The sequence below is a fragment of the Lissotriton helveticus genome, chromosome 5_1, assembly GCF_964261635.1.
Source record: "Lissotriton helveticus chromosome 5_1, aLisHel1.1, whole genome shotgun sequence".
Taxonomy (NCBI): domain Eukaryota; kingdom Metazoa; phylum Chordata; class Amphibia; order Caudata; family Salamandridae; genus Lissotriton; species Lissotriton helveticus.
Genome location: NC_136065.1, coordinates 1,674,553,530 through 1,674,567,906, shown reverse-complemented (window position 1 = coordinate 1,674,567,906; position 14,377 = coordinate 1,674,553,530).

The window sequence follows — 14,377 nt, the reverse complement described above, 5'->3', positions numbered from 1 at the left end:
TTGGCTAAACAACCGTAGCCCTGATATAAAATTCAGTCTGTCGCACAGCAAAAAGAATCTAGCTTTCCTAGACGTCAACGTCAAAACATCACCCAATGGGATAATCACCACGTTTCATACAAAACCCACGGACAAAAACAATGCCCTACATTTCCGAAGCTATCATCATCGAAACCTCAAGAATAATTTGCCCTATGGGCAATTTTTGCGCATAAGGCGCAATTGCTCCAGACGTGAGGATTTTGAGCTTCACGCAGAGTCCCTAGTTAAGAAACTCAGGGAAAGAGGTTATCCTAATAAACTTTTGAAACATTCTTTGAAAAGAGCCTGGTTCACACCCAGGGAACACCTACTCATGAAAAAGTACAAACCTCCCACTGAGCGCATTGTGTGCGTGTCCACTTTTGGACCCCACACCCAGCCTGTGAAGAGGATTATTCGCAACCACTGGCACTTAATTGAGGGTGCTATTCCAAACATTGGGTCTCCACTGTTCACATTAAAAAAGAACTGGAGCATTGGACAACAAATCACCAGCTCTTCCGTGTCTCCTAAAAGAACAGACACTTTACGCACCATGCTCAATCTACAGCCCATACAAGGTCACCACAGGTGCAGGACGTGCTCAGTGAGCAACTCCACAATAGAAGGTACACATTTCACTGATGGGCAAAGACACTGGCGCCACAATTATTTTACAAACTGCAAATCTTAAAATGTTGTTTCTGCAATCATTTGTCCCTGCAAAAAAATATACATAGGGAACACCAGCCAAGAAGTCCAACAACGGATTGTCCAGCACCACTCCCGGCTCAAGAACAAAATACTTTCCGCACCTATGGTTGAACATTTTGTCGCCTTGAAACACATACAAAACGATTTTAATTGGACTGTGTTATCTGCTATAAAAGCGACTTCTAGGGGTGGGGACCCAGAAACTCTTTTAGCCCAAAAAGAGGCATTTCTCATCATGAAATTTGACACAGCCCTCCGCGAGCTCAATGAGCTCTCCAACATTGCTAAACTGTAGTGCTTCGAGCATTAGGGATTCCTCAGCTCTAGTATGCAGTCCTTTAAACCACGTGTACCACGATTCACCGGGGCTCATATTCACCGTAAATCAATTGCAGATCTAACATATTAAGTAGATCCAAGTACGCCTCCTTGCAGTGGCGTAACGAAACTTGAAGGGGCCCCCCTGCAAACTACATGGAGAAGGGATCCCCATCCCCATTCTCCGTGCCATTCTAGAGCTCTCAGGCCAGCGACCCACCATACTGCATGGGATGCGGGGCTATTGTTATGCCACTGTCACCAATACAACCGTTATAAGTAACACTGGATGGTGGAGTTAAAGGTTGGGCTTAGTCTGCCAGCAGGCTATCATAGGTGGTGGCCATTCATTACAGGGTCCCTGCCATCAGCAAGCCGGGAAAGTTTGCCCAATTTTAGGTGGGTTTCCTGATGCAGACTCCTGTCATGATATACAACATCGGGCCCACTCATCTTTCAGTTTTTACAAAAGTGCATCCACTGCTCCTTCTCGTTTCCGTTTTAAATCATTAGACAATGCGACAATGCAGTATTTCAAAAGTAGATGTAACTACAAAGAGCACATTTTGATAATACATTTTTATTAGTAGACAATAGCAATCTTAAGCGGCATTGCATAGCTTCATACACACTTTGACCCCAATTCCATCACAGTCTCTCTCTCTCTCTCTCTCTCAGTCAGTCAGTCTCTCTCTCTCAGTCAGACAGTCTCTCTCTCTCAGTCAGTCAGTCTACCCCTCTCTGTCATTCATTCTCTCTCAGTCAGTCAGTCAGTCTGTCAGTCCGTCAGTCAGCCTCTCTCTCTCTCTGTCAGTCTGTCAGTCAGTCGGTCTCTCTCTCTCTGTCAGTCTCTCTCTCCTAATCAGTCAGTCTATCTCTCTCTGTTATTCAGTCTCTCTCAGTCAGTCAGTCTCTCTCAGTCAGTCAGTCTGTCAGTCAGTCAGTCAGTCTCTCTCTCTCTGTCAGTCAGTCGGTCTCTCTCTCTCTCTCTCTGTCAGTCTCTCTCCCTGTCAGTCCCTCTCTCTGCCAGTCTCTCTCTGTCTCTCTCTCTCTCTCTGTCAGTCTCTCTATCTCTCTCTTTATGTCAGTCTCTCTCAGCCAGTCAGTCTCTCTCTTTCTGTCACTCAGTCTCTCCCTTTCTGTCAGTCAGTCTCTCACAGTCTCTTTCTCTCAGTCAGCCAGTCTCTCTCTGTCAGTCTCTCTCTCTCTCTCTCTCTCTCTCTCTCTCTCTCTCTCTCTCTCTCTCTCTCTCTCAGTCTCTCTCTGTCAGTCTCTCTCTCTCTCTTATTCTTTCTCTCTCAGTCAGTCTCTCTCTCTGTCAGAGTCTAAGTCTCTCTCTCTGTCAGTCAGTCTCTCTCTCAGTCAGTCTCTCTCTCAATCAGTCTCTCTCAGTCAGTCAGTCTCTCTCTCTTAGTCAGTCAGTCTCTCTATTAGTCAGTCTCTCTCTCTGTCAGTCCCTCTCTCTGTCAGTCTCTCTCTCAGTCTCTCTCTCTCAGTTCGTCCCTCTCCCTGTCAGTCCCTCTCTCTGTCAGTCTCTCTGTCAGTCTCTCGCTCTCAGCCTCTCTTTCTCAGTCTCTCTCTCAGTCAGTCAGTCTTCCAGACAGTCTCTCTCTCCCTTTGGCAGTCTCTCTCAGTCAGTCATTCTCTCTCTCTCGCAGTCAGCCAGTCTCTCTCAGTCAGCCTCTCTCTCTCAGTCAGTGACTCTCTCTGTCAGTCTCTCTCTGTGAGTCTCTCTCTCTCAGTCAGTCTCTTTCTGTCAGTCAGTCTCTCTCTCTGTCGGTCAGTCTCTCTTTCTCTGTCAGTCTGTCAGTCTCACTCTCTCTCTCTCAGTCTCTGTCAGTCAGTCTCTCTCTCAGTCGGTCCCTCTCTCTCTCTGTCAGTCTCTCACTCTCTCAGTCTCTCTCTCAGCCAGTCAGTTTCTCAGTCGCTCTCTCTCTCTTAGTCTCTCTCTCTCTCTCTCCCAGTCAGTCTCTCTCTCCCAGTCAGTCAGTCTCTCTCAGTCAGTCATTCTCTCTCTACTTCAGTCAGTCAGTCTCTCTCAGTCAGTCAGTCTCTGTCAGTCAGTCAGTCTCTCTTAGTCAGTCTCCCTCTCAGTCAGTCTCTCTCTCAGTCAGTCAGTCTCTCTCTCAGTCAGTCTCTCTTAGTCAATCTCTCACAGTCAGTCAGTCTCTCTCGCAGACAATCAGTCTATCTCTCTCAGTCAGTCAGTCTCTGCCTCTCTCTCTCATTCTCTCTCTCTCTGTCAGTTAGTCTCCCTCTGTCAGTATCTCTCTACCTCAGTCAGTCAGTCTCTGTCAGTCAGTCAGTCTCTCTCTTTCTGGCAGTCAGTCTCACTCTCAATCAGTCTCTCTCTGTCAGTCAGTCACTCTCTCAGTCAGCCAGTCTCCCTCTCTCTCTCTCTTTCTCTCTCTCTCTCAGTCAGTTTCTCAGCCAATCAGTTTCTCAGTCAGTCAGTATTCAGTCTCTGAGTTAGTCAGTCAGTCTCTACTCTCTCTCCACTCTCTTCATTCCCTCTCTCAACTCTGTCCACTCTATCTCCACTGTCTCTCTCCACTTTCTCTCTCTCTACTCTCTCTCTCTCTACTCTCTCTCCACTCTCTCTCCACTCTCTCTCTCCACTCTCTCTCTCTCTCTACTCTCGCTCTCTACTCTCTCTCTCCACTCTCTCTCTCTTCACTCTCTCCCCACTCCCTCTCTCTCCACTCTCTCTCCACTCTCTCTCCACTGTCTCCCTCCACTCTCTCTATTCTCTCTCCACTGTCTCTCTCTACTCTCTCTCCACTCTCTTTCTCTCCACTGTCTCCCTCCACTCGCTCTCTCCACTCTCTCTCCACTGTCTCTCCACTCTCTCCGTCCACCCTCTCGCTCTACTCTCTCTCTCTCCACTCACTCTCTCCTCTCTCTCTCTCTCCACTCTCTCTCTCTCCACTTTCTCTCTCTCCCCTCTCTCTCTCTCCACTCTCTCTCTCTCCACTCTCTCTCTCCTCTCTCTCCCCACTCTCTCTCTCTCCACTCTCTCTCTCTCTCTCTACTCTCCCTCCACTCTCTCTCTCTCTCCACTCTCTCTCTCTCCCTCCACTCTCTCTCTCCACTCTCTCTCCTCTCTCTCTCAACTGTCTCCCTCCACTCTCTCTACTCTCTCACCACTGTCTCCCTTCACTGTCTCTCTCTACTCTCTCTCTCTCCACTCTCTCTCTCTCCACTCTCTCTCTCCACTGTCTCCATCCACGTGCTCTCTCCACTCTCTCTCCACTGTCTCTCTCCATCTCTCACTCTCTCTCTCCACTCTCTCTCTCTCCACTCTCTCTCTCCAGGCTCTCTCTCTCTCCACGCTCTCTCTCTCCACTCTCTCTCCTCTCTCTCTCTCCACTCTCTCCACTCTCTCTCTCTCCACTCTCTCTCTCTCCACTCTCTCTCCCACTCTCTCTCACAAAGTAGTGTGCGTTCCATGGGCGTCCTCAGAAATGTTTCCGGGGGCAAATTTTTAACTTCATCACCATCCCCTTGCACCCTTCTCCCATCTGCCTTGCACCCTTCTCCCCTCTGCTTTGCACCCTTCTCCTTTGCCTTGAACCCTACTCCACCTCCACCTTGCACCCTTTTCTACCTTGCACCATTCTCCCCTCTGCCTTGTACCATTCTCCCCTCCCCCGTGCACCCTTCTCCCCCTCCCCCTTGTGCTCTACTCCACCTCAGCCTTGCACCCTTTTCTACCTTGCACCATTCTTCCCTCTGCCTTGCACCCTTCTCCCCTCTGCCTTGCACCCTTCTCCCCTCTACCTTGCACCATTCTCCCCTCTGCCATGCACCCTTCTCCACTCTCTCTCTCTCTACTCTCTCTCCACTGTCTCTCTCTCCACTGTCTCTCTCTCCACTGTCTCTCCACTGTCTCCCTCCACTCTCTCCACTCTCTCTCCACTGTCTCTCTCCACTCTCTCTCTCTCTCCACTCTCTCTCTCCACTCTCTCTCCACTCTCTCTCTCCACTCTCTCCCTACTCTCTCTCTTTCTCTACTCCCTCTCTCTACACTCTCTCCACTCTCTCTCCACTCTCTCTCTCCACTCTCTCTCTCCACTCTCTCTCCACTGTCTCCCTCCACTGTCTCCCTCCACTCTCTACTCTCTCCCCACTGTCTCTTTCTACTCTCTCTCCACTCTATCTCTCGCACTGTCTCCCTCCACTCGCTCTCTCCACTCTCTCTCCACTCTCTCTCTCTCCACTGTCTCCCTCCACTTGCTTTCTTCACTCTCTCTCCACTCTCTCTCCACTGTCTCTCTCTCCATCTCCCTCTCTCTCTCTCCACTCTCTCTCTCCACTCTCTCTCTCTCTCCACTCTCTCTCTCTCTCCACTCTCTCTCCACTCTCTCCCACTCTCTCTCACAAAGTAGTGTGCGTTCCATGGGCGTCCACAGAAATGTATCCGGGGTGACATTTTTAATTTCATCACCATCCCCCTTCCACCCTTCTCCCCTCTGCCTTGCACCCTTCTCCCCTCTGCCTTGCATCATTCTACCCTCCCCCGTGCACCCTTCTCCCCCTCCCCCTTGTGCTCTACTCCACCTCAGCCTTGCACCCTTTTCTAACTTGCACCATTCTTCCCTCTGCCTTGCACCCTTCTCCCCTCTGCCTTGCACCCTTATCCCCTCCATCTTGCACCCTTCTCCCCTCTGCCATGCACCCTTCTCCACTCTCTCTCTCTACTCAGTTTCAGTTTCAGTTTCAAAATGCTTTATTCGGTTTGTACAGGTACAACCATTTAGCAACATACATAAATACAGTTTCAAATCATTTATGTAAGTTTCATAATGAAACAATTAAAAATTACGTCAATATCCATGCCAGTCTCATTTAAATCAATAAGGTATATCACTTGAGTACAAAGTTAGGTTTGTTCACTATATACGTTTTAGCAGCAGTTGTTGTAGAAAAAAAATTAGTGCAAAAAGACAAAAGTCGCCAATGTAAAGTGCAAAATCATTATGTGCATAAAGTGCTATTGACATGTGCAAATATGCAGAATTAGAGATAAAGTGCAACGTCTGTTTGGTCACTATAACATTTTAGCAGCAATTTGTTTGCAATAAAGGTTTGTGCAAAAACGCCACTGCAAAAATGCAAAAACCGAAAGACAGTCATTACCATAAGGTGCTTTTCGGCAGGTGTAAATATGCAGAATAAATATAAAAGTGCATATGAATAAATACACATACAAACAGTGTAACTCAAACGATAAGTCATAGATAAAGACACATTCGTGGCATAAAATGTAACAGCCAAGGGATAGACGGGGGTAAACAGGGGGGGAAAAGTCATATGATGATTGATTTCCTGTGCCAGATGCATTTTAGAATATAAATAGCCACAGGATAACACACATCCGGGGAAGCCAGGTCAAACAACAATTGCATTGCAGCTCTGGTATTGCACATGTTATGTTCTAAAAATAAATGCTTCAGGTAAAACTTTCTAAAACCGGTATAAAATTTGCAAAAAAGTAAAAAGTGGCAGATGCTCTGCTTAGATTTCCCATCACATGGACACAGAGATGTCCCGGGTTTTTTTTACAGTTGGGAAGGCCACCAAATGGTGGACTATTCCCAGCCTCAGGCGAGCTAAAACAAAGCGATGGGAATTAATGCTGACAAATGTAAGATAAGGGGGGAGACCTGTGCTAAGATTGTACTCCATGTATAATTTAAACGTACTTTGCATTGCATACTCCTTCATTCTGGTCCCTTTTACATGGTCCAAGTAAATGGATTTGAGGTCACGCTTTGTTAAAATTGATTCAGTTAATGTATCTTTAAAAATGTCCTGACCAAAAAGGGTCTTATGCCAGGAATGAATGTGTTTTAGCCAGGGGATTTTCGAGTGTTGGTCGAGTTTAATGCAATCCATAATTACTTCCTGGGTAAACCTGGTTTCTTCTTTGGCCCATATGGACCGCCATAGGGACAGGGGACGCAATGCAATCAAATCTGTAACATGATTTATGCCTAACTCTCTGTGAGTAATCTCGTTTGAGGCAGAAACAGGGAGGCATAATAATCGTTTCAGGTACTTGTTTTCCTCCTGCTGGATGGACAGGGCAATCTGAGGATTATATCCCCATATCCCTGTTCCATACAGGGCAGAGGACATACATCTTGAATTGTAGATGGAGATCATTTCTCGGATTCTACGACCCCCTAATTTAGATGCAAATCTGAAGATGCAATTTACATTTCTAGTCATCTTCAGACCAGCACAGGATTGCTCATTTACCCATCTCCCATCTCCTGAAAAAGTAATGCCTAAGTAGCAGAAATGTTGGACAGCCTCGAGTTTATCCCCATCTAGAAAGAATGACTTGTTTTTCTTCATTTTCTTTCCGCAGGTCATAGTCATTGTCTTGCCCTTATTGATTTTGAGCTTTCTGCCCTGAATAAAAGTATGGAACTTCTTAATTAACTTTTGCAGACCGTTCGCGGTCCTGGAAATCAGGACCGCGTCGTCCGCGTATAAAAGGACGGGTATTTGCTTTCCATTGATGATGGGGGCATCAGCATAAGATTCTTGTAAAAATTGGTCAACCTGATTTATAAAAAGGGAGAATAAAAGGGGGGCAAGCACGCACCCTTGTCGAATCCCTCTGCCAATTTTAAAAAAGGGGGTACATTCACCGTCTGTTCCAAATCTAACCTTACCAGAAAGACTACTGTACATTCTGGCCAGGAGGTGGATGATTTCAGGCGGTGCACCCATAGCAAGTAGTGTTGGCCAGAGCAGTGCGTGTTCCACCAAATCAAATGCTGAACTTAGGTCGGCAAAGCACATGAACAGGTTCCCGTCCTTAGCTTTTGTGTACTTGCCGATAATAAGTTCCAGGTTCACGCACTGCTCCATAGTTCCTAAACCCCTACGGAACCAGTACTGGATGGGCGAAAGAATATTATTATCTTCTGCCCAGGACTCTAGTCTCACCAAGAGTACACGACTCAAGATCTTTAGTGATGAGTCCAGAAGTGAAATTGGGCGATAATTTCGTGCTTCTGCCCTAGAGCCCTTTTTAAAAAGCGGCACTATAATAGATTGACCCCATGAAGTTGGTAACTTGTCCTCAATAGCAGCATTAAAGTAACGGGTCAAAATGGGGGCCCATAGGGTAATCTCAAATTTGTAAAAGTCCACAGGGACCCCATCCGGTCCCGGGGCTTTCCCCCCTTACTCTTCTCGATTGCGTCAATCACCTCGCTTAATGTCACAGAAAACAGCAATTTCTCCCATTTAAAACAGGTTGGTGTGTCAGTTAAAACATTGGAATTAGTAACGGAAATAAAACCAGAGGTAAAATCAGAGTTAAAAATCCCTGTGAAGTTTGCTATCCAAGCCTGGCAACTGACATGCGAAGTTAATTCAGGAATGTTGTCGTTCTTCAAGAACGGACTATTTACAGTGTCCCAGAAAAGTTTATGATCTTTAGTATCTGCGGCCAGATCTAATTTCGCCCAAGCCTCATCCTGCAATTCCTTCTTCCTAGTGGAGAGTGCAGTTTTGTAGTTATGGCGCTCTTCCCTGATCTTACTAGCGTCTCTTGGAGTGGCATCAAGTGAGGTTTTCAGCCTTTTTAGTGACTGGGCACAATAGTCATCAAACCACACCGCCATGACCTTCCTTGATTTCCGGGCTTTATGCATCAAGGATTTCTCAATAGTTTTTGTTATAGTTAGGAAGTTGGATAACAAGGGGGCATATTACCAACAACTAGCGATAATTTTTGTCTCTAACTTGTTTAGAGACAAAAATTATCGCCGCACATCGGCGATTTTTATCGCAGATAAACCTTGCTATTAGCAAGGTTTATCGCAAATGCGATAAAAAACGGCCGCAATGCATGAATATCGCTGAAAAGTCAGCGATATTCATGCATTATCGAGCAAATGCTCTTAGCCATGTTATCCACCTCCCATTGGATAACATGGTGAAGAACTGCTCAGGGCAGGTGTTAGCTTTTGGAGATATTCGCGCTTAGCGCGAATATCTCCAAAAGTTGGTAATAGGAGATAGCGATGTTAGCGACTGTTTCCAGTCGCTAACATCTTGGCACGCCCACTTTGCATGTCATTAGTGATAAATATCACTGACATGCAAAGCGGGGCCCAAGAAGGTCGCTATCTCCTATTATCTGTCACTAACTGGTGTTAGCGACAGCTTGGTAATAGGGAGATAATTTTATCTCCGCTTTCTTGGCTTTTAAAGCCAAAAAAGCGGAGATAAACCCCCTTGATAATATGCCCCAAGGTTCGTGGGCATGGTTTCGATGACAGGCAATACTCGACTTCTCTGCAGCAATTTGTGATCACGTTGGCAACAAATTGAGTGGGGTCAACTTTAATCCATTTCACTCTCATCCCATTTGGTCTTTCTGCTGCAATGTCCTGGATAGGTTGACCATAGGTGTTCTTTTTGGTTCCCCAACCCAGTAGTTCAACGGTTACACTGTTATGGTCACTGACCGTTTGTTCAATCACCCAGACGTTGATATAAGCTACAGAGCAAGATATCATAATGTGATCAATGAATGATTGGCTGTTTCTCCCATGAAATGTCGGGCACCTGACATTGTTCGCATTCTTGTTGCCTTCTAGGAGGTCCAGGTCATATTTAGCAAGTAGGTTATTTAAAGCACTGCCATAGTTATTGTGCGGGAAATGATTATATACACTTGTTTCCCTTCCCGAGTACTCCTCCCTGTGAGCACATGCCCCCTTGAGAGCATAAATACATGTTTTGATGTTGAAGTCTCCTACCCATAGGATAACAGCTGGTTTGGATGTACTTGATAAGATCACATCAATGGCCCGCTCTATGTCAGAAATAAACATTCCCCGTTTATCCCCCGCAATGTTGTTATAGAAGTTCACTACCATTAAATCTCTACTTCTGCTATGGGCCATACGCAGAACGGAAGCGTGTTCTCCTAGGACAACATGATCACTGACACGAAACTCAGTCAATGCGGTGGATATTAGGGTCACAAGTCCGCCCTTGGCTCTACCAGCCTGGGATGCCACAGCCTGTACATTAAAAGAAGTGTAACCCTCAACATGTACTTCTTCCCTGTCCCAAGTTTCTTGCAAGCAGATTATATCATAACCCTGCTTAATAAAATCAGCCCATATTGGGGTGTTTACCTTAGAGGCTATCCCAGCTATATTCCACGTAATAGCCCTCAGGTTCTCTTCCAAAGCTACTTGGGGTGGATCGGTGACCGTTATGACTGGTGATGTTATCTGGTTCTCCGGGTAATTTTCGCCAGAGCATATGGTAGCATCTATCAAAGTTGGGTCGTTAGAATTTGCTACAGTGGTGTCTGTTGGAAATTCCTCAACTGTTTTAACGGCCATCAACCTAAGTTCCTCAGTTACAGATGACTCGTCAGCGGGAATACCCCCGAGTCAGTCATTTTCATCTAAGGAATTGAAAATCTGAAATCTATTGGATGTTGGGACTGCATATTGACCATAAATGCTCGTTTCCGGCCCAGGGACATTAAGGTTATTGAAGTAGTTGGGGTTTGATGTTCTGAATAAGTTCAGTGATTGCTGTGGTGTATATTGGTTATATGGGTCATAAGGAATCAAAGGGTGCCTGATTGATTGCGCTGGTGCCTGCTGTACAGGTGTGTGAGGCATGTTTATTGCTCTGGGGTGTTTGAAATTCTGCACGGGAATTTTAGATCCCACCTGATGTCTGTAAAAGTAGTCCAGTGGGAACAGGGTGGTGTTGTAATCATTATCTGATGGGATTGGCGCGTGCAACATTGTATCTCTTGCCCATTCGGTGGTTTTGTAGTTTATGATTACACAGTCCCCACTTATTTCCTTTTTGCTGGGGCCCACCCACCCTACCCTTTGGGTTGAGAGAATCTGACTTGCCCCTCTTAGGGGGAATCCACAATTGTGGGCAAGCCAGTGCAAAATTTTGTTTTTAAGTGTTTCACTGTTTTCGGGTTGGGAAGGTTTCAATTTCGGGACATTGGCAAGAATTGCCACATATGGTCTACTTTCTGGGGGAAGATTAATCACAGCAGGAATGATGTTATCTCTCCACTGTCTCTCTCTCCACTGTCTCTCTCTCCACTCTCTCTCCACTGTCTCCCTCCACTGTCTCCACTCTCTCTCCACTGTCTCTCTCCACTCTCTCTCTCTCTCTCCACTCTCTCTCTCCACTCTCTCTCCACTCTCTCTCTCCACTCTCTCTCTACTCTCTCTCTCTACTCTCTCTCTCTACACTCTCTCCACTCTCTCTCCACTCTCTCTCTCCACTCTCTCGCTCCACTCTCTCTGCACTCTCTCTCCACTGTCTCCCTCCACTCTCTACTCTCTCTCCACTGTATCTCTCTCACTGTCTCCCTCCACTCGCTCTCTCCACTCTCTCTCTCTCTCTCTCTCTCTCTACTCTCCTTCCACTCTCTCTCTCCACTCTCTCTCTCTCCCGCCACTCTCTCTCTCCACTCTCTCTCCTCTCTCTCTCTCCACTGTCTCCCTCCACTCTCTCTACTCTCTCACCACTGTCTCCCTTCACTGTCTCTCTCTACTCTCTCTCTCTCCACTCTCTCTCTCTCCACTCTCTCTCTCCACTGTCTCCATCCACTCGCTCTCTCCACTCTCTCTCCACTGTCTCTCTCCATCTCTCACTCTCTCTCTCCACTCTCTCTCTCTCCACTCTCTCTCTCCAGGCTCTCTCTCTCTCCACGCTCTCTCTCTCCACTTTCTCTCCTCTCTCTCTCCACTCTCTCTCTCTCCACTCTCTCTCCCACTCTCTCTCACAAAGTAGTGTGCGTTCCATGGGCGTCCTCGGAAATGTTTCCGGGGGGCAAATTTTTAACTTCATCACCATCCCCTTGCACCCTTCTCCCATCTGCCTTGCACCCTTCTCCCCTCTGCCTTGCACCCTTCTCCTCTGCCTTGAACCCTACTCCACCTCCGCCTTGCACCCTTTTCTACCTTGCACCATTCTCCCCTCTGCCTTGCACCATTCTCCCCTCCCCCGTGCACCCTTCTCCCCCTCCCCGTGTGCTCTACTCCATCTCAGCCTTGCACCCTTTTCTACCTTGCACCATTCTTCCCTCTGCCTTGCACCCTTCTCCCCTCTGCCTTGCACCCTTCTCCCCTCTACCTTGCACCATTCTCCCCTCTGCCATGCACCGTTCTCCACTCTCTCTCTCTCTACTCTCTCTCCACTGTCTCTCTCTCCACTGTCTCTCTCTCCACTGTCTCTCCACTGTCTCCCTCCACTCTCTCCACTCTCTCTCCACTGTCTCTCTCCACTCTTTCTCTCTCTCCACTCTCTCTCTCCACACTCTCTCTCCACTCTCTCTCTACTCTCTCTCTCTCTCTACTCCCTCTCTCTACACTCTCTCCACTCTCTCTCCACTCTCTCTCTCCACTCTCTCTCTCCACTCTCTCTCTCCACTCTCTCTCTCCACTCTCTCTCCACTCTCTCTCCACTGTCTCCCTCCACTCTCTACTCTCTCTCCACTGTCTCTCTCTACTCTCTCTCCACTCTATCTCTCTCACTGTCTCCCTCCACTCGCTCTCTCCACTCTCTCTCCACTGTCTCTCTCTCCACCCTCTCTCTCTACTCTCTCTTTCTCTCTCTTTCTCTCCACTCTCTCTCTACTTTCTCCCTCTCAACTTTCTCTCTCTCCACCCTCTCTCCACTCTCTCTCCACTCTCTCTCCACTCTCTCTCCACTGTCTCCCTCCACTCTCTCTACTCTCTCTCCACTGTCTCTCTCTACTCTCTCCCCACTCTATCTCTCTCCACTGTCTCCCTCCACTCGCTCCCTCCACTCTCTCTCCACGGTCTCTCTCTCTCCACTCTCTCTCTCCACCCTCTCTCTCCACCCTCTCTCTCTACTCTCTCTCTCTCCACTCTCTCTCTCCACTCTCTCCACTCTCTCTCTCTCCACTTTCTCTCTCTCCAGTCTCTCTCTCTACTCTCTCTCTCTCCACTCTCTCTCTCCACTTTCTCTCTCTCCACTCTCTCTCTCTCTCTCCACTCTCTCTCCACTCTCCCTCTCTCTACTCTCTCTCTCTCTACTCTCTATCTCCACTCTCTCTCTCTCTCCACTTTCTCTCTCTCCACTCTCTCTCTCTCTACTCTCTCTCTCTCCACTCTCTCTCTCTCCACTTTCTCTCTCTCCACTCTCTCTCTCTCCACTCTCTCTCTCTCCACTCTCTCTCCACTTTCTCTCTCTCCACTCTCTCTCTCTCTCTCTCCACTCTCTCTCTCTCTCTCCACTCTCTCTCTCCACTCTCTCCACTCTCTCGCCCCTGTCTCCCTCCACCCTCTCTACTCTCTCTCCACTGTCTCTCTCTACGTTCTCTCTCTCCACTCTCTCTCTCCACTGTCTCCCTCCACTTGCTTTCTTCACTCTCTCTCCACTCTCTCTCCACTGTCTCTTTCTCCATCTCTCTCTCTCTCTCTCTCCACTCTCTCTCTCCACTCTCTCTCTCCACTCTCTCTCTCTCTCCACTCTCTCTCTCTCCACTCTCTCTACACTCTCTCTATCTCCAATCTCTCCCACTCTCTCTCACAAAGTAGTGTGCGTTCCATGGGCGTCCACAGAAATGTATCCGGGGGTGAAATGTTTAACTTCATAACCATCCCCTTCCACCCTTCTCCCCTCTGCCTTGCACCCTTCTCCCCTCTGCCTTGCATCATTCTCCCCTCCCCCGTGCACCCTTCTCCCCCTCCACCTCAGCCTTGCACCCTTTTCTAACTTGCACCATTCTTCCCTCTGCCTTGCACCCTTCTCCCCTCTGCCTTGCACCCTTCTCCCCTCTACCTTGCACCCTTCTCCCCTCTGCCATGCACCCTTCTCCACTCTCTCTCTCTACTCTCTCTCCACTGTCTCTCTCTCCACTCTCTCTCCACTGTCTCCCTCCACTCTCCCCACTCTCTCTCCACTGTCTCTCTCCACTCTCTCTCTCTCTCCACTCTCTCTCTCCACTCTCTCTCCACTCTCTCTCTCCACTCTCTCTCTACTCTCTCTCTTTCTCTACTCCCTCTCTCTACACTCTCTCCACTCTCTCCCCACTCTCCCTCTCCACTCTCTCTCTCCACTCTCTCTCTCCACTCTCTCTCCACTCTCTCTCCACTCTCTCACCACTGTCTCCCTCCACTCTCTACTCTCTCTCCACTGTCTCTCTCTACTCTCTCTCCACTCTATCTCTCTCACTGTCTCCCTCCACTCGCTCTCTCCACTCTCTCTCCACTGTCTCTCTCTCCACCCTCTCTCTCTACTCTCTCTCTCTCTCTCTTTCTCTCCACTCTCT